The 20,799-nt window shown below is 38.8% G+C and overlaps 1 protein-coding gene and 1 long non-coding RNA gene across 2 annotated transcripts in view; one reads left to right on the forward strand and one right to left on the reverse strand.

Annotated features, from left to right (window-relative positions):
* The window catches only part of LOC5566168 (titin), a 676,879-nt gene that overhangs the window by 332,032 nt on the left and 324,048 nt on the right, over window positions 1-20,799 (forward strand). The window lies entirely within an intron of this gene.
* LOC110679576 lies at window positions 11,900-13,166 on the reverse strand. Its single transcript, XR_002502600.1, has 2 exons — window positions 12,607-13,166; window positions 11,900-12,550 (listed from the first exon to the last, which is right to left on the reverse strand). It is a non-coding gene; the product is annotated as an uncharacterized LOC110679576 (long non-coding RNA).

A 20,799-nucleotide genomic window follows, 5' to 3' on the forward strand; every position in this document is an offset into this window, starting at 1 on the left:
TCCTTCCCCTTCTCCTCATTGGTCTGCATTCTGACGTGGAAGGCGCCATTATCGCCTAAAAATAGAAGATCTTCAGCACTTATACACTGAGGGTGTCTGTTAGTCTCAAGCAGTCATCTGGTTGGTTTCTTGTTACTTACGTGCAGCAGATCTGGCGATACTGGAGTAGCAACCACGGGTGGCCAATCATGCTCAAGCTCCAGCAATAAATTCTTTATGAGATTTTGCTTCATTTTTTAAAGCAATTTGCTAAACTCTAAACTACAATTTTCCAAGAAAACTTATATTTGAAATTCTTAAGATATTTCAGAAATCTCTTGGAAATTAGTCAAATATTATTGTGTGATTTGTTAACACTTTCAAGTTCAAACCATAACCTCCGCCATTCCTCCCAAAATTCATTGATGTTGTCACAAGTAATTTTGAAATGTCTCTTGCCTTCGAATCTTCAGAGAAAATTTGTTGAAAACCCCTTGGATTACTTTTGCTTCTGAAATTAGCATGGCGGTAAAGAAAACTGTGGAAGAACATCAATCAAAATAATTGGCAAGGGCGAAGGGATGTATCAAGATATTTATAAAGAATTTTGTAAGGATTTTCTTCAAAATTTTTCTTTAGAAATAGTTGTACACATCAATTGTTTACAGAATCTCTATTCTGGGATTGATTTTTTTTTTTTTGAATTCACGGGCGGAATTCCTAGAGGCTGAGGAATTCAAATTTTAGCAGAGCTCTGGGGAATCAAAAAATATTTTTTATAATAAAAATAATTAAGGAACCTCTTGTTTTTTTATTCATGAGAGGTTTTAATTATCCTCAAATCATTCACCGCTAGATGAAAATATTAATGATCACTTATCTTTCGTTGTTTTGCCACTTTTGTCACTGAAGAGAAACATCAGGGAAAACCTCAACAGCAAAGTTTGAAAAACTTTTCGGTGAAATTTTTGAAGAATTTGTGGAAACAATCCTTGCTTGGTAATGTGGAAGACAATTTCAGTGAGACTACTAGATTGTTTGTACTATTTCTTCACGGAATTACCATTAATTTAAGAAAATCCTAAGCAAATCAATAAGGAACAACTGAATGATAAATCAAACTAACAATTGGAATTTTGTGTACTGCTCTGTGCACCTTTCTGGAGAAATGTTTAAAGGAATTTCTGAATTCTCTAAATTCTCTGGTGAAGTTCTTCAAGAGATTTTTTTAGCAATTTTTTTGAGATCCTACGAAAAAAAGGGTGGTTAGATCAGAAAGTCTTAGAAACTGCAAATAATAACTACTAATTCCGGAATGATTTGCCGTAGGTGGATGAACTCTGTGTGAAAATTTGTAAAGCGCTGAAAAGTACGGAAATGATTCATCAAGAATCGTAGATTCTCAGAGAAATCTTTCAAAAGCACATGTTTGAATAGCTAAAAAGTTCATGAAAGCACCACAATTAATATTCCTCGTGAGTTCCTTGGAAGAACTTGTGAATGATTTTATTTGACGGGATTGAACAAATAATGAATATATTCCGTAGTCAATATTGGAATTTACTTATCACTGTGATGCAGTGACATTTGTATAAGAATGCAAACTTCAAACTTTGAGCGCTATTTCCTCAATGCCTACTAATTCCATATGGGACAGTTATGCCTTTATGGGCAGTATGCAAGCTACGAAATTTGTGAAGATCGTGAATATTGCGACCGACATTGGTTCTATAAAACAAGAATTTGCTAAATCCTAAATAAAGATTTGGAATCGGAAGGCTCGAAAATTAGTAAACCTATTACAAATCGTTGTAAATCGTGACAAAATTTCCAATTTTGTCGACTAGTGCTCTCGACCTTAGAACGGTCAGAAGGAGCAGCTGGATGCGTACCAAAACCAACCACCAAAACACCTGCTCTTCTGTTTTTCTTCAACCACAATTGGAAGGAGGAGGACCCGCCTTTTTCGTCTGAAGTTACAATCGAACCCGGGACCGCTTCTCAAACCCCCAATCCTATCGTCCAAGTGCCAATATCCGAGCGATATTTATGACCCGGAGGTGTTTCCATCGCGCCACTTCAACTCTCATCACCACCCGTGTCCGATAAGAGCGACGCTTACGAAGAAGGCTGCCACCAAAGGTAAAAGGAAAAATTCTCCACAAGGGTAAATGCTTGCTAATTTATTCAAACAGAAATTAATTAATAATTAGATTTTATGCGACAGCCTAATTGGTTTTGTCGAGGGGCTTCTCGGAATTGGAATACGTGGAACGAGCTGTGCGACCGGAGATTGATGTTTCCTATTACGATTTGGATCAAAATCATGTGAAGAGAATTCTTAGACACGCTATGCCTTGCTAGGCAAAATTTGCGAACTTTCAGTCGATCAAAGTTCGCAATCTATAAAATCGCCATGACGCCAGTCGGGCATTGTCAAAGCGTAAATCTTATCTTATCAGCTGCCCACAATCACGCACAGCATTGCTTATTTTTTTTTCGGCATTATTCCGTAGAAAAGTGATAGGCCGTCTCGTGCAAACAAAAACACAATCGTCCAATCGTTGCAATGGGCTACGATGGCCAGGGAAACCCATTTCGCGAAGCGGATCTATGCGGTATTTGTTGTTTTGAATGTGGGTTATCTACCTTTATCTACAATTGGGCCGGAGGACAAGGCGGTAGATAATTCCAAGAAGATTGATTGATGCACCAAGCATGCCTGGATATTGAAAGATAGCGTGGAAATTGTTTTGAAAATTCATCAAGGTTTCAAGAAAATTGAAAAATACACTTTCCAGATTCTGGAAAGAACGCATTCCAGCTCTTGGAAAATACGCTCTCCAGCTTCTGGAAAAGAAACTCTAATTTTTGAGTTCATGTAAAAAAGATTTATAGGAGTAGTGTTTGATCCTTCGATCTTGATGCTTGCTCCTGCGGGGGCAGGCAACGAGGGCAGGATCAAATATGTCGCGCGTCATCCGCGTTAGTAGTGTTTGATCTATTGAACGCGTCGCTTGCTCTGGCGGGGGCGAGTGATGAGCACTTATTCGGCGTACAATGCGATTATCGAATAATATCGCGAATCTGGTTAGGCGTGATTATATCATGGATCGCATCACCAAACATTGTTGAGCCCCAGATCTCTACCTTATCTCACTAACCCAATATCCTTTCCATGACAACCGTGGAGATACACAGGTGATCTCGGTCTCTAGTAACAACGGTAGTCACACTAACATTCCTTCCCTTTCCCGATGACCGTAAGGACGTGGCCTGCTCCCTTATTGACTTTTAAATTTTTAGCTCCTGTTTTGTGAATTGAAGAATGGTAAGCTAATCCCAAGCCCCATTCATTAAATCTCTGTGCAACTTCGATTGCTCTGGTCAATCACGGAATAGCAACTATGAATTGTACGGTCAAATATTTATAGCTTCTAAAAAAGAAGCTTTCCTGCTCCTGACACGGAAGCATTTCAGCATTCAGAAAGAATCGTTTCCAGTTGCAGGAAAGAAAGCTTACTAACTTCTGGAAAGGAGTCATCCAGCTCTATTGAGAGAGCTTTCCAGCTTTCTATGAAAGGCAGTTTTACAACCTCTGGAAAAAAGGTTTACCAGCATCTGAAAATAGTAGTTTACGGAACAAGTTGCAGAATGATGATTTTTACAGCACAAGTCGTGAATTTATCCTACGAGGCTTGCCGATTAATTAAGACGAGTGCTGTAAAAATCGAATTCGGCAACGAGTTACGCACAACATTCTTTGAAATTTCGTAGAAAACCACTTGAGGGTATCAGTAATTATATCGAAATGCATTCACCATTATTTTACAATTTCCGAAAAATTGCTGTGTAATGATTTATTACGCAGCTCAAAACAGTTGCGTAATGAGAACGCGTTGCGTAATGAATCATTACAGCACTGGTTTGAGTTGCGTGATGACTATTCCCGCACTGCATACTTCAGTGCAGGAAAGTAGGCCGTTTCATGACAGATTGGAGTGATGAAAAACAGCCTATTACGATGAGAAATTGCCAAAATAAGTTTTCAAGCATCTGTCAGGAAAACTTTCCAGCATCTGTGAAGAGAACTTATCAGCAGGAGGAAAGAAAGCTTATCAACATCTGGAAAGGAAACTTTCCAGCCTCTGGAAAGAATGATACGTACTTTCGTATTTTTTGAAGTTCTTCCACGGAGGATGAGTGAATGGATCAATTGTCATGCCCGGCCAGAAAATCTTGTTCAACAGATTATGTAGCTGTTACTCGTGCATAAATCTCCTCAATAAAAGCATAATGTTTGAATTGACTTAAATAGAGTACTTGGGAGCATGAATGCCATTGATCGAAAATCATTTTGGTTCGGGAATTTTCTAGACTACCTTGGACATAGAGACCACACGATGTACGAATTATAAATGGTTTGATTGGAAAGAAAGCTTCTAGTAAATATCCAAGGAAGTGGGCATAAGAATACTAAGCTGAGAAGCAGGATTTTCCTTAACCTAACTTAACCTAAACATATAACGCATTAATCGTGGCAATAGAAGATTGTAACGATTTTTGCCTGAAATTATTTATTATTTTATTTGACATTTGTTCCAATGTTTCAACATTGGATATTCTATGTAACTCATTGGTACTATACCCGGGAGGAAGCCTCAGAATCATTTTCAAAATTTTATTTTGAATTCTCTGCAGAGCTTTCTTCCTGGTATTACAACAGCTAGTCCATATTGGTACAGCATACAACATGGCTGGCCTGAAAATTTGTTTGAATATCAAAAGCTTGTTCTTAAGACAAAGTTTTGATTTTCTATTAATAAGGGGATAAAGACATTTTACATATTTATTACATTTGGCTTGAATGCCCTCAATGTGATTTTTGAAAGTTAAATTCTTATCTAGCATGAGCCCTAGATACTTAACTTCATCTGACCAATTTATTGGAATCCCTCTCATCGTGACAACATGTCTACTTGAAGGTTTCAAATAAAGAGCTTTTGGTGTATGTGGGAATATTATTAGTTGAGTTTTGGAAGCATTAGGAGAAATCTTCCATTTTTGCAAGTATGAAGAAAAAATATCCAAACTTTTTTGCAATCGACTACAGATGACACGCAGGCTTCGACCTTTGGCGGAGAGGCCTGTGTCATCCGCAAACAAAGATTTTTGACATCCCTGAGGTAACTCAGGTAAGTCAGATGTAAAAATATTGTATAATATTGGTCCCAAAATGCTGCCTTGAGGAACACCAGCTCTTACAGGAAGTCTTTCAGATCTGGAGTTCTGATAATTAACCTGAAGTGTACGATTTGACAGATAACTTTGAATTATTCTAACAATGTATGTTGGAAAATTAAAGTTTTTTAATTTTACAATCAAACCTTAATGTTAAACACTGTCGAATGCTTTTTCTATGTCTAGAAGAGCAAGACCAGTAGAATAGCCTTCAGATTTGTTGGAACGGATCAAATTTGTTACACGTAAAAGTTGATGAGTGGTCGAATGTCCATGGCGGAATCCGAACTGTTCATTGGCAAAAATTGAATTTTCGTTGATGTGGGCCATCATTCTGTTCAAAATAACCTTTTCAAAAAGTTTACTGATGGAGGAAAGCAAACTGATTGGACGATAGCTAGAAGCTTCTGCAGGATTTTTGTCTGGTTTTAAAATTGGAACAACCTTAGCATTTTTCCATTTGTCAGGAAAATATGCTAATTGAAAACATTTGTTAAATATATCAACTAGAAATGATAAGCTACTTTCTGGAAGTTTCTTGATGAGGATGTAGAAAATTCCATCATCGCCAGGAGCTTTCATGTTTTTGAATTTTTTAATAATAGTTCTCACTTCTTCCAAATCAGTCTTCCAGGCATTTTCGAAAACGTTCTCTTGATTGAGAATATTTTCGAACTCCTGAGTAACTTCATTTTCAATTGGACTAGTAAGTCCTAAATTAAAATTGTGCGCACTTACAAACTGCATAGCAAGTTTTTGAGCTTTTTCGCAATTAGTTAGTAATAGTTTGTTTTCCTCTTTCAATGCCGGTATTGATTGATTGATTTGACTTTATTAACGAGATTTTTAGCCCTGGGCTAGTTCATATCGGGACCAACGGCTTTACTTCCCTTCCGAAGGAAGTCGTCACTATAACATTTTTACGTCACAAGTGACTATGTCGGGGATGGGATTCGATCCCAGGTCCTCGGCGTGAGAGTCAATGTCGGTATTGGCTTCTGAGGTTTTTTAAAGATTTTAGATAATTTCCAAAAGGGCTTAGAGCCAGGATCCAATTGAGAAATTTTATTTTCAAAATTTTTTGTTTCTTAATTGAGCAAAACGTTTCTTGATTTCTTTCTGCAAATCCTGCCATATAATTTTCATAGCAGGATCGCGAGTGCGTTGAAATTGCCTTCTCCTCACGTTTTTAAGACGGATCAAGAGTTCAAGATCATCGTCTATAATCACGGATTCAAATTTTACTTCACATTTTGGAATTGCAATGCTCCGGGCTTCAACAATGGAATTTGTTTAAGTTTCAAGAGCATTGTCAATATCAAGTTTAGTTTCTAAAGAAATGTTAACATCAAGATTAGAGTCAACATACGTTTTATACGCATTTTCGACCATTTGTCTTGTCTTCTTTTTGTCTTTCGACTTGTTGTCCTTTCGACCTTTTGTCTTACGATCGCTTGTTCCTAAACCAAGTCAGAAAGATGAATATTGCTCTTGAGTTACAAATAAAAATTGAAAAGAGGTTGTTTGACATACTTAGTTTTAAAAGCAATGCAAATTTCAACAATGGATAAAAGCAAAAGAGAGGCAACTCAAAAATTTAAATTTCGGCCTTAGCCTGTAAATTTTTAGGCTGTCGAGTAACACACATGTTATAATTCAGCATTTTCGACTGATATATGACCAGATCTGGTCATATTTCAGTTGATAATGCTCGATTATAACATGTGTGTTGCTTGAGTAGTTTATAATCTACATAATATTAATACTGGATTTTTGCAACATTTACATCTAAATCCGTTTAAACAGTTCACCTCACCAAAATTTATTAATTTACGGTGCATTTAAAATGATATTACAAACAACAAAAATTCAAACAAAGAAAAATTGCACTAGACCCCCCGATGAATTATTTTCATTTTAGCAGCAAATGAAAGAGGAAGGTCTTGTCTTTCATCGGTCCAAATTTGGGACATGCCGAATTTTTTGTTATAAAGTTACATGAAAAAGACACCGTGGAATAGTTGGAAGCATGAATGCCTTTGATCGAAAATCATTTTGGTTCAGGAATTTTCTAGACTACCTTGGACATAGAGACCACACAATGTACGAATTATAAGTGTTTGATTGGAAAGAAAGCTTCTAGTTAATATCCATGGAAGTAGGCATAAGAATACCAAGCTGAGAAGCAGGATTTTCCCAATTCAAACGTGTAGATAGAATAATAAGAAACAACGAAGGAAAACAATAGAAGAAGAAATTTGAAATGGCCGAGGAACATTATTAGTTTCAGAACCATCGAAATGCCAATGACATCCTTACTCTTTAAGAACTCTCAACAATGAAAATAAAAACCTAAAATATCATATTGTGCAAAATTCTCCTACGGAATGAATATTTATATTTACAATATTTACAAACCTACATTAAGCTCCTTCTTATTTCTACCATAAGTACTCAGAAAACCGGTTCCATCGTCAAAATCGTTTGAATTTTCGATCTTGTTTCAAAATCAGTACAAATCACTTAACAGACAACCCGACAAAGCAAACTAGTTTCCCTCAATTATCACCTCCGCCCATCCAACCCGTATTCAGTCATTGTTCCCCAGCTTTGGGAAACAATGTGACGAGGATTATCCCCTTTTAAGGCACGATTAGCACCCTCCTGCCGGGCGTCTCTCTCCCCATTTGGGTGTATCAAAATTGAAACTTCAACGGACCTCTAATCCTAAATCCATTCAAATTAACCTGCCGGAATCCCCTGCTTCTTCAGCTGCCTAGATAAAACGGCTGTTTGCCCTCTGGTTCCATTCCCCTGTTTCGCCGCACACTACAGTTTCCCAATCAGTTCAACTCGAGCGAAACGCCCGAAATCGTGCACGCTTCAGGGAGCCACCATAAAAGCTATTTCTAGCGAGGAGTGAAGCGGCACAGGGAAAGGAAGAGCGGGGATCGCTTACGGATATTTTGTAATTATCCTTTTTCCAGCTGAGCTCGCCTGAAATCACTTCTTCCCAGGAGAATGGTAGGCAAGGAAAAGGCTTGCTGCAGCTTGCAGAGAGAGATTAGAATCTTCCAGCAGGAAGGATGGACGAGCAAACCGACTAACGAACCAAACGAAAGTGAACGACGAGAGGCACAATGTGACGGAAAGTGTAGCGAAAAAAATCGGGAACACAACCTGGATTAATAACAAAGAACCAGACACAAACAAAACAGCCAAGTTTCATCTGCTGCTCCAAATAAAAAAGGAAGAAAATCTCACAGCTGCCACCTTTCCAAGTCGTCGTCAACTCCCTGTTCTCTTAAATTGAAGACACGGTGCTACTCAGAACGTTTTTATCAGAACAAAAAAATTTCATCAAATTTATGCTCACCAATCAATTTGATGAGAAGCTCAAATTCTCATAACTCATGATTGAAATTGTTCTTGCGTGAGTTATCAATCACGCAACTCAGCATTCAGAAAATCTTTTTTTTTATTTTGTCGAGATATTCAGTTTATCCATAGAAATCGACTGATGATAACAGATTTTTTTCTAATGATAACGGTCTGAGAAGCACCGTGTTCCAGCTTCCCACCTCTAACCATGGTGCACGACCGTCCAGGCAGCAAACTCTGATTTAGTCGTCCTTGAAACTGACGACGACAACGAGACAATAACCGGGTGCTTGGACAAGTCCAGTCAGTAGTGCTTTCTGGTTGCTCTTCCATTTGACCGTTTCCAGGTCGGACCGAAAATTACTGTAATTGAAGCCACGCCCCGGTTTTACACGCCCCTCGTTTCCGCTTCCCTCCACACCTGAGCGAATTGTGAACCCAACAACCGACTGGGCAGGATGATTGTTGACTTTTCACACGCCATCTCATGCAAAATGTAGGCACCCACCTCGGCACTGTGGACTGTAAAGCCCGTAGCCTAGTGAGGGACAGCAGCGTGGTGGCGGTACTCGCGTTCGCTTGAAAGGGCGGTCTGAGGCTGACATGGAACGTCCTTTGTAATTACCGATTAATAACGCAAACAACCGACGCGACGCTGGGATAAACAACGAGCGCCGAGCTGTGACTTGACTGAGCTGAGACTAGCTGCAAGCGTTGGCGCTGCTGGCCTAAGTTCGATAGCTGCGACGTGACGACTCGATATGTCCGTCAGCAGATAGTAGAGGAGATAGAACGAGGTGGGTTTCCCAGCTAGGTAGAAGTGGTAGGGCAAAGTGGTTCAAAATGCACTCATGGGGTAAGTTAGCATGTTGATGAAATTTATAATATTTACAGTACTTACCTGGTAGGAAGTACTAAAAATAACTCTATTGGTTGTGTAGTATCGTGATAGCTATAGTACCTTGCTATTTCACTTAAAAAACATTACAGGAATTGTTACTTTTTGATGGATTTGCACAGATTTCAAAACAAGCTACACATTCTTCCTATTTTAAAGGCACATACTCGCTACCAGCCCTGCAAAGGTGAAAGCTTTCTTACCTTATGATTACAACTGGCATGAAAATGAGGGGGTTAGAAGCAAAGGGGTGTTAGTGGCAAAAACTTAGTTTTAAAAAAAATCCACTTTGAAAACTTAGTTTTGAGAAAATTTACTTTCAAATAGAGTAACTCAATTTCCAGCATAAGATTCCATATGAGTAAAATTTTTCTTAGCATCGCATTGCACAAAATACTTGCCAACGATTGTCCTACCCATGGTTTCGAACGTGGACTGTTTGCAATCATCGGATTGATGTCATTTTTGCAGGGCTCCGGAATCGGAACGAACGAATCTAGAGTATTCCGGGAGTGTTTGCATACAATTACTCAATACGTCTGTTGAAAAATCATGAAGATGATCCATCGCATGATATGGTTTGTGCTGATCAAATATTGATCCCCAACTGATGCCTCAGGAACCGGTTCCAGAGTATTCAGAACTGGCCATAATGGTTTCAACTGAGTTGAAAGAGTTGGAATATACTAATGGTTTACGGTTCAGTTACAAACATTGTAGTTTTATTTGATCCGTGCAAATAATTATTGAAATGTCTCAAATGTCCTTCGGGCAGACCCACGGAACATCCGAATAAATCCGGAATAGATTATCTGACTGGGGTTCCCAGTACAGATTACGAAATTTTAATAGTTTTGTGGTGTTGTGTCAAAATTTTGAAATTGGCTGAAAATTAATTTAGAGTAAAAAGATCACGAAAATTTTGGTTGTGAAAATATGTCAGGAACGCAAAGGTTACATATTATCATCCCCCCTTCCATTCCAACCCTTTAATGTATTGCAAATAATGTATTTCAGGGATATTTTAAGGGTCTCTAGGTTGAGAGGGATGTCATACCAGACTCCAGTAGAGGTGTGAGTGGAGCACTAGCTGATGTTTCATTTTTCTATTTGTTCTCAGTGTGTTTCATGTTTAAAAATTCAAATTCTATTTAAATCTATTTTAATCCCTTTCAAATGCATTTTGACTCCCCTTTCATTATGATCCCTTTTTTAGATTCCTTAATGAGATTCGAGGTGTCTGAGAGGGTTTAAGGCGGACAAGACTTGTATTCCAGGACCATTCAAAGGGTTTACCATGAGGGTCATACCAGTTTACAGTAGGAGCATAAGAGGGAGAATATAGCTAATTTTTCGTATTCATCTTGATGTTCTTAATATTTTACAATTCAATTTAAAGTGGTAAAAGGGGTGCTTATGCTCGTTTTGACCTTTAAGACTTTTCATCAACTTCTCATTTCAAATAAATGGTATGCGTGTCAAAGAAACAAGAACCAAATTATATTTATTTTTCAAGATCAAATAGCATAAACTTTAGGAAACAATTCAGTTAGGCTTCCCGCTTGACTCCTGCCATCAGATTTTGTACAGCCACTTTGTCCACCTTCTTCGTCGCAGAACGCCAAATTGCCTCAACTTGTTTCTCGTCACTAGCAGTTTTTTTGGTCTTCTTTAGGTTCCGTTTGACAATAGCTCAATACTAAATATTGAAATTTTCTCGTTCTTGTCCTCAAGAATCACCTGCACGTTTTTGGCGGCGTACCGCTTCATGGTAATGACAAATCCAGCTAAAACCCTACGGAACAACCGTGTTTCTTCAAAAAAAGCAGCAGAAGTTTATTCAAACACTCTTTCACGTAATTTTCTTGGTTGACAGTCCCGGTTGCTATGAAAGTGCTGCCTAAGTATCTAATAAGCCGTTAAGATTGGCACCAAGTCTTTTCTATAGTCGAATAAAAGGTATGGGTAACAGGGCTAAAAGGTTTAAAAGTCACTTTTGGCGAATTATTTGGCTGATATGAGCCGCTGTACGTGCCATAAATAATATTGTTCTTTTGACTTTCACTGTGCGCTGTGTGTTGGTGCCGTCTCGCTCTCTCTGACGGGCAACTTGAAAACAGGGCGCACAGCATAAAACAATCGTTTTATAGCATACATAGGCTCATACTGCCCAATGAGCTACAGTACAGGTGAAGAAGACCATGATTTGCATATGTATTGGTAACCAAAAAAGTGGTGACGTCACTGTTTGGTTGCAAGCACGAGTAGATATGGGATATTTGAAACAAATTGAATGTAACATAAAAAAATGTGGTGCATACCATGAAATTTAATTCGAACTAGATGATTTTTGATTATTGTATTTATCGTTGGACTATTTCAACATAATAGACATAAAAATATTCAAAATAATCATATATTTAATTCAGGTTTGCCTAGCACGAAATAGGGTATTCCATCTGTATAAATAACTAATGCATACTTTTTGATGACGCCGTAAAAACTATTAGTAACCAAGTGTGTAGCTTGTTGTTTCTGAGCAGCTGAAAAGATTAACACGTAATTAAATAACACTGTGGTGAAACAATGCTCAGAAACAATAAGGTACATATTTGGTTGTCATTGGCTGGATTTTATATCTTGCTTGCGTTTGATCAGCGTTCGTAGTGTTCTCAGCATTACCAATCTTACCACTTCCTCTAACATGACATGAGTAGAATTGAGCCCATCATGACTGACGAACTCTGACCAATCGGAATCGTTCAGGCTATCAACATCTGAACTTCGTAGCGGTAGAGAGATTGGCCAGCTCAATCGCCTCTATCAAAACATCCATGTTTAAGTCGGAATCACGTATGTTCTGTTCCTTTTGGAACGGTGAAACATCGCAAGAAGATCCATTTTCAACTATTAACGTTTTCCGATTTCTCCGCCTCCAGTGAACAGTGATTTTGCAAAAGGTTAACCACAAGTTCCTTCCGCCCGTTGAAAACTTTGGGAACGACCTCTACTCATCGCATGACGATTCCGGAGTACGAATGGTGGGAAAAGCTGTAATTGGCATTACGTTTCTTAGTACTGCACAAAGAAATCTTACCGCCTCGGACCAGACTATTTTGATCTGCACCTGTCAACGATTTTCGGATCGAAGCATTGAACACAAAATCGTCAGATGTGAAATGCTGGGAGCATACATAAAGCGATGTACCCGGATCTTTGATGAGCCCACAAAATGTCACCCATTTCGATCGCTTGCATGGTTCTTTGGGGAAAGTGTGAAAACTTATGCAAATATCACTGTTCTTCGATTCCTGTGTCGTTATCTTGCACACACTGACTGCACACTGCGGAATTCTATCAAAATTTACCAGAAAGTGTTAAAACTATACGAAAAAAGTGGAAAAACTTCCGAACTCGCGCACTTTTTGCTTTCGCGTCAAGGGATTTTAAATTGTAAACACAAATAGTGACGTAGGCAAGATCAGCGATGTATTGGTGTTAGGTGTCATTTTCAACTTTATACAGTTGTCACACACACTATTATACGGAACTGCGCCACCTGTTCTGTAACTCATTGCATACTGCCTACTCGTACTGAGTCTCTGGAGCGAGACATGTCAAAATTTTATAGCACGTTGGTTGCAGAAAAAAAAAGAAAAAAAAGAATGTTTATCTTTCATGCTTCTCTTTCTTTCTTTGATCTCATCCAAGTTATTTTTTTTAGTAATGTGCTTTAGAGTTAAACTGATGTCCTCCAGGCTACTATGGGATGATTCGGTCACATTTCCCATATGCTTCATCGGTGCTCTTATGGCTTGTCTTGCTGAGCATATATAAATCGTATATAAAGCAGAAAATTATTGGATGCTGCAAATACTAGCAGTCTAACCTGAAATTATTTGTACCTAAATACGATGGAAACCAAACAAAGTGAAAAACTAAAAAAAAAAACATGTGAGGGGAATGTTCACTTCGAGAAACACCAAAAAATCAAGAATCAATTTAATTCATGTCTTCAAGTGTCACAGTAGACGAAATTCGGATAGTCACCGAAACGACCGGGTGAGTGTGAGTTTCAGACAGTTTGGTTTGATGAAAAGAATCCCTTTTTTCCTAAGACTATCCGGATTCCGAAGGTTTATATTAAGATTACGACACCAGGATTGTCTCTTTTGAAAATCGTACGTAGCAACAATCCTGTTGCAATTCAAAATTTACTACGTCTAATTCTATCATGCCTAACAAATTATTTGTATTATTTGGTCCTGTTTTGTTTTAGGGCGAAGCCCATTCCGATTTGATAGCTTTGACTGCCGCTGTAAGCTGCTTGTGGGCACAGGGCTTACAAGTACTGTGGTAAATCATCATATACACATATACGGCTTATTTCTGTGCTCAAGCTTACAGTGCCTAAAATCACTTGAAAAAGTTATGCTCTTTGCTGTGTAGTCAGCTTCGACGTAGGTTTCTTCGTCCATTACCACGCAGTCCAACTTCATCTGCATCGTCGTGTACAGCCTCCGCGAACGCACTTTGGCCGTCGTATTTTTCTTATCTCAATGCGATTTCCCACCAATCCAGGCTTACTGGCTGTCAACTAACGTTCCCCAAACCCTTTGATTATATTTATAACGGTTGATTTACCATTAAGTCACCAGTCACCGTGCGGTCTCCATTCACCGTGCACATATACAGATTCCTACAGAATATTCATTGAACTTTCACAAATTATTATTATTATTTTTTTTTTTATCTTTATTAACGAGATTTTTAGCCCTGGGCTAGTTCATCTCGGGACCAACGGCTTTACTTTCCTTCCGAAGGAAGTCGTCACTGAAATTTTTAGTGACTATCTCGGAGATGGGATTCGATCCCAGGTCCTCGGCGTGCGAGGCGTGTGTTCTAACCACTACACCAGGTCCGTCCCCCCGTTTCACACACAAATTATTGTTTTGTTGGCAAAATAATATAAAACTGATAAAATGAAGTAGTTCTTGTCATAATGCACTTTGATAAATTTAGTTTATGTAGTAAAAAATATGTGAATTCTGTTTATTAATGAGATTTTTCAACACCCTTAGTAGAAACGCCAAAAATTCACATTTTTTATTTTAACGTTAGAGTATGAAATTATCAATAATTTCAACAAGTTTTCACTTTAGATACTACTATTTAGATGTATTTCATCGTATGAGCCTTGAGGTTTTATGCAAATTAAAAATATGTATTGTGTTTCAGTCGAAACACCAAAGCACGGTGAATGGACCCTTTTGATATGTATGGTTCCTATTACCGTGCATTAGTGCTTCATATTCAGCTTGTGAGCATATACGATGTGGTTTGGACAATACAGTTAATTCTACTATGACGAATTTAATGGAAAAATAGTGATTTAGCGATTTTTTTTCAAATTTATATGACTTTTTAGTAAATTGAGATTTAAATACCTTTAAAAATGAGTGCACACACTTCTAGCAATATAATTGCTTCACCAACAATGTTTCTTCATAATACGAAATTAAATCATGATGAAATCTAGACGCACGGTAAATGGTGCACTAGTGTGCACGGTGAATGGTCACATAGCACGGTACGAGGCGACCTTAACATGACATTTGTAAACACAATTTTTGAGTAAGTTTTTGAAATATATCACTAGTTTTAGATTTTTCCCTGAATTATGGTATAATTGCACGCTTCATAATGGTATTCTAGTTCGCTTCAAATTGTTTGGGAAAATTATACAATTTTTTGAAGTTCATATTTTTCTTAAATGCACGGTGAATGATAGCTTGACGGTAGCCATTTTCCTAACTTTGCGTGTGTGGAGCTCGGATTTCTGCGATGCACGAGCAAAATTTTGATACGCTGCTCTTCTTGCTTGGACGACATGTTGACAACTGAAGAGAAAATTTATAAATAAAATAAAAACAAACAAAATTCTACACAAACACTCCTTTAAAATGAGGGTTGTCCAGGTTTTTTACATGCAAAATTGAAAAAAAATACGTTGAGTTGAAATTGACCAAATTTTGACCGTATCACCCTTTACACACTTAAATCAGAATGCCGATCTCAGCTGTGCAAATCTCGGTTAAAGTTCATTTGCAGACATTTCAGCTAATCTGACGTTTAATGTCAGCGGCACCCACAGGAGCTGCTATAAACAAAATTGATTTTCTGCTGACATATCAGCAAAATCTCAGTTGCTGATTGCTCGGCTGTGCCGATCTCGGCAAAAGAATGAAAATTAGCCGAGCTCAACTGAGTGTGTAGTAGAATTTGTCAGTATACTTGACTCAATTCTATTTGAAATGTTTTCAAATACCCTTCAAATGCTTTTATAAAGATTGAACAATTACGTTCATCGTTTTTATGGGTTTTTAAACATCCCTTCCCCCTATGTCACGCATTTTTCAAAATAGTCACTTAAGTTTATGAATTTATGATTATTTTCAATTTGCACCGTGGTTTCTTACACTTACTGTCATATTGACTGGATTAATGCGTAGCAATGCTTCAAATAGTAGGACAGCATACAAATTCTCAGCAGAGCGAGAAGGAAAGGCAGATATAAAAATGCCCAAATTGACTAAAATTTACTCATTCCGCTATACGGGCTGTTTGTAGAGTTTTCCTGATTTTTTCTGATTATATTTTTTGTATACCCTTCATACATCCCTCATTTTTCAACAATTCGAATTATATTTCAAATTGCTTTAAATCCCCTTAAACTTCCTTATGGCTTACTCTCTTCTGCTATGACCCCCTTTTTACACACCCTCAGATTAATGAAGAGTGTGTTGATGTCCGAGAGGAATTTAGGGGGACAAAGATTGTGTTCCCGTGCCATTGGAGGGGTTTTCCAGGGAAGGAGTATACCGTGTTCCAGTAGGGGTGTAAGTGGAGAGTGGCTTGATTTCATAATTTTCATGATGTTTTCAACGTTTCTCACTTCTGATTCAAATGTCAACTCAAAATCCATTATGATCTCCCCCGATCTCATTATGACCTCAATCATGTTATGGCCTCCTCTGACAGCCAATTATGAGGTTCAGTAGGATTTTAAATGTGTCCAGAGGTCTTAGGATGAAAATTAATATTCAGAGCCGTTCGAGAGATTTTGAGGTAAAGACATACTAAGTTTCAGTAGCGCCCTTAAATGGCTTCCCAGACAACTAAAATATACGTATAACGAAATCGCCTGGAGGCTTTGTGTGTGCACAAATTCACATACTTATAAGATGTCGCGAAAAGGCCTTCTACGTACAAAAGTGAAGGCGATATACGTGCATATATTATGTGATGAATAACAGCATACAATGCGAGTGTATAAATTTTCTACTGAACTAACCTGTGATCTTTTGCGACTTAAGTTATTATAACAAATGTTGATTTGACAGCTGCTACGGATAGATTCAACTTACTTTGTACGAGTGTATGGGACGAAACAAAATGAAACAAATAAACTCAGAAAAAAGAGTTTTATGCGAGGAAACTCATCAATCTGACGATTTTATCCACCGTGTTTTTCGGGTTTGATGTAATTTGTATGAATAAACGAGTTGTTACGTGAACTTTTCTGCGACTTCTGGTTGTCTGGGTTATATTCTAAGTTTTACACTATTTTGTTTATCATAGTTGTTTCTTCGAAAGATTTTCGGATACATCGAGTTTTCATTCGATTTCCTAAATGGAAAAAAATGAAACATCAGAGCACCCCTACGACACGATGAGAATCTAACAGTGTATTCTACCCATTCGAGACTTTGCGTGACATTTGTTTCGTTGCCATGGTCAGCAGTCATTTTATTTTTCTGCATTCATTCGCTTCCGTCACCTCTCACACACATCACGAGCGGTAGAATGAACATCGAGAAACACAAAAATCAACTGAATGTCTTCTGACACGACGACATTTGCATAAATCATAAGTTTTTCATAGAATTTAGACAAACCGAATCATAAACAACAAGAATAGTTCGATTCTGCTTGTTATGTCGAATCTGACACAAATACAGTGAAAGCAGCGCCTATTACGAAAAATGACAGAAACAAACAAAACCAAAGACAAATTAAACAAAACCGTAATGTTTCTTAGCGAAGCCATCGTGGTCAGAGGCATTCAATTGACATTTTTCTTTCCGACATTCGTTTGATCGCTCGTGTTGTGAATGTTTAAGGGAACATTCGACAGCGATGTCAGCGAGAACGTGTCGTCTACCGTGATTGCTTACAACACTGAATTCTACCACAATGTCTTGATTCGTTCGACTCCAATATTCCGTCCGGTTCGTTCAGGAATTTTGCACAATCTTCCCCTATAGCCGTGAATACGCATCGTGGCGCAGCGGTCGGTCGGTCGGCTCGCTGGTTGCTTGCCTTGAGTGTTGCAGTTTAGAGCGAACCAGTCAGTCTATGCGATGCGGTGCGGACATTGCTGTATTGCACATTGCATTGGATCTGGATGATGGTGTTTGCTATTGCTGGTGCTGGTGCACACATGACCGCCTCTCGCTCGCCGTGGTTTGTCAAAGGCGCAACGGATCCCACCGATGGATGGTGAATGGTTTTTTGCGGTGGCATGGGGATAGCACTTGAGGATCACGGTGCAGCGGTGTATGATTTCCGGAGGGTGACGATAAAATGGGTACAAGGATACTCACGTGAAGGACTTTTCATTTAATTCAATGAAACATTCATTACAGCATCTAGCGAAAAGTTATCCAGTATAGAAAAAACATTGGCTTAGCAAAAATCCTATCCACAAATACGCTTCATGAAAAAGCTATTGGGTTTGATAGCCTAAGAACTTGATATTTACAGCTGAGAAACTTGATAGCTTTCGATGAGAAGCTTGATAGCTTCTGATGAAAAGCTCAATAGCTCCTGATAAGAAGCTTGATAGCTTCTAATGAGAAGCTCTATAGCTTCTGATGAGGAGCTTGGTAGCTTCTTATGAGAAGCTTGGTAGCTTCTGATGATAAGCTAGCTTGTGATGAGAAGATTGATAACTTCTGATGAGAAATTTGATAGTTTCTGATGAGAAGCTTGTTAGCTTCTGATGAGGAGCTTGACAGCTTCTGATGATAATCAAAACCTATCAAGGTTCTGATCAGAAGCTTGATAGCTTCTGATGAGAATCTTTCCAGCTTCTGATAAGAAGCTTTTTAGTTTGATAAAAGACATAATAGTTATGAAACTCTTTTTATACAAAATTTAAATAAGATAAGTCGTAGGTCCTAATTCGTCTTATAGATTAGTGACAGGGAACTAAATAAGTTTCTGCGATTTCGTTTTTCACATTACACTACAACAGAAATTTTCATCATCAGATTATTCCGTATTGAATTATCTCTATGTCTACACAGCTTCCTTCATCGGTCTGACATTCGCATCCGATGCACAGCACCCTTAGGTACTAATTAACCAACATGAAGAGCGATCCATCCTACCGAATCCATCCCACAGCGAAACGATGAGCTTACGATCTCGCTTGAAAGAGCCTATAGGCTTGAAAGAGCCTATAAGCAACACTTTTTCAATCAATTTGGATAGTTATATGCTTTATAGAGTTATTACAACAAGCAGGTAGCACACCACTTCCACCACCACCATATGCGCCGTTGATGACCGGTCCAGTCAAGTCGATCCGGTGAATGGTGCCCATTCCATCATTGGCCGCATCTCGCGCTCACAGAAGTCGGACGAGGCTAACCAACTTCGGAGCACGCAGCCAGTGGTGAGAAAGACTCGCATAAATTATAACCCCTCGTATCGTTGGTCGATCGATCGACCGTAGTAGCATAACGCCGCACGTCTTTGTGCTTTTCTTAGTGCGCCGCGCCCGTCCAGGAGAGAACCAAGGTGTCAAGCCGACAGGTATTCTTGAAATCGAGCCCGGACCACTGCATAGAGCCGCCACGAGCGTTCAGATATATAGAGATGTATCGAGTATTAGTGTAAATTATGGATTGGAGGTAAATATTTATAAGATTAATTGTGTTCTCGGGAGTCCGTGTAGAGTCGATGGCAGGCTTGGTTGGAGGTGAGCAAGTCACGAGCGAATCGATGGATTTTTGGGTCGGGTCAAGTCAACGCGATGACAAGTCGCGACTCACGGGTTTGAATGGAATTTGTTGGAGACTTCTTCTTCTCTTCTTCGAGGCACAATTCGTCAACTGAGAAAAGGTCTGCTTCTTAGTTTAGTGTCCTTATGAGCACTTAAACAGTTATCAACTGAGAGCCTTCTTTGCCATTTGATATTATTCCATATGTTTATCGTGGAGTAAGTACGAAGACACTTTATCTCCTGGAATGTCAAGAAAAGTACGCCTTTTTTGTCTTATAGGGCTATTGTACGGCTAATACAGGGCAAGTAGCTCTATAATAGCCCTATATTAGCAAGCTGGGCGAAAATTGTTTTTCATCGAATTCAATTTTTTTTTATTAAAAACATAATGTTTATTCTTCAAAAGAACGTAACTGAATATTGGAGAAGGGGCCCTGATCAGCCGTACGACGCAACTTAGTCGCGATGCTCTTACAAGAGTGAAGGACGGCACTGAAGTCGACCTTCCGGATCCTCGTGGTCAACTGCTTCGTATCCTTAGCCCGCCAATTATTTTTGTACACTAGGGCACTAAGGGAGCCGAAGAAATCCGCAATGGAATGGCACTTGGGCAAGTTAGTCGGGTTCCTTTCTTTCGGCACCTACGGTATCTTTTTCTGCTCAGGATACTCCAGAGTAATAGGGTACTTTCATAGTCACTGCTCATCCGTGTACCAGAGGGACCGATTCTTTCGATAGATGATTCCCTCCACCTTGAGGATTCGGTGAATCAAGGTTTGGGAGCAGTGGCCGGCGTCAGACAAATTCGTTCTGTCCTTTTAGTCGAACAACTTTTTCAAGGCTTCCTTCCTCGTCATTATCTTCACAGGATGACCGCTCCACGCTCAGGGAAACAGGGATCTGGTAAACTGTACTCACGGGCAAGTTCTCGTCTCGAAAGTGGTCTACCGTAAACTTTCTTCCATGATGCCCATGCGTTTCGTAAGTGCTCGCGGAGTGCTTGCAATTCCGACGCAATCTTGGATTGAATTGACAGCACCGGAACGAAAAGAAACATGTCACCCATTTTTAGGAAGTCCAGATAGCAATTCTCTTGAAAAGAAAATAAGTTACACTTTTTAGTTTAATTTTAATTTTAAACCTCTAAAGATGCAAAGCAAAACCGGTTTCTGTGGTCTATGAAAGCTAATTTGCCAGATCTTGCCACAAATCCTAAGTCCCCATCTAA

This window comes from Aedes aegypti, chromosome 3, assembly GCF_002204515.2.
Source record: "Aedes aegypti strain LVP_AGWG chromosome 3, AaegL5.0 Primary Assembly, whole genome shotgun sequence".
NCBI lineage: Eukaryota > Metazoa > Arthropoda > Insecta > Diptera > Culicidae > Aedes > Aedes aegypti.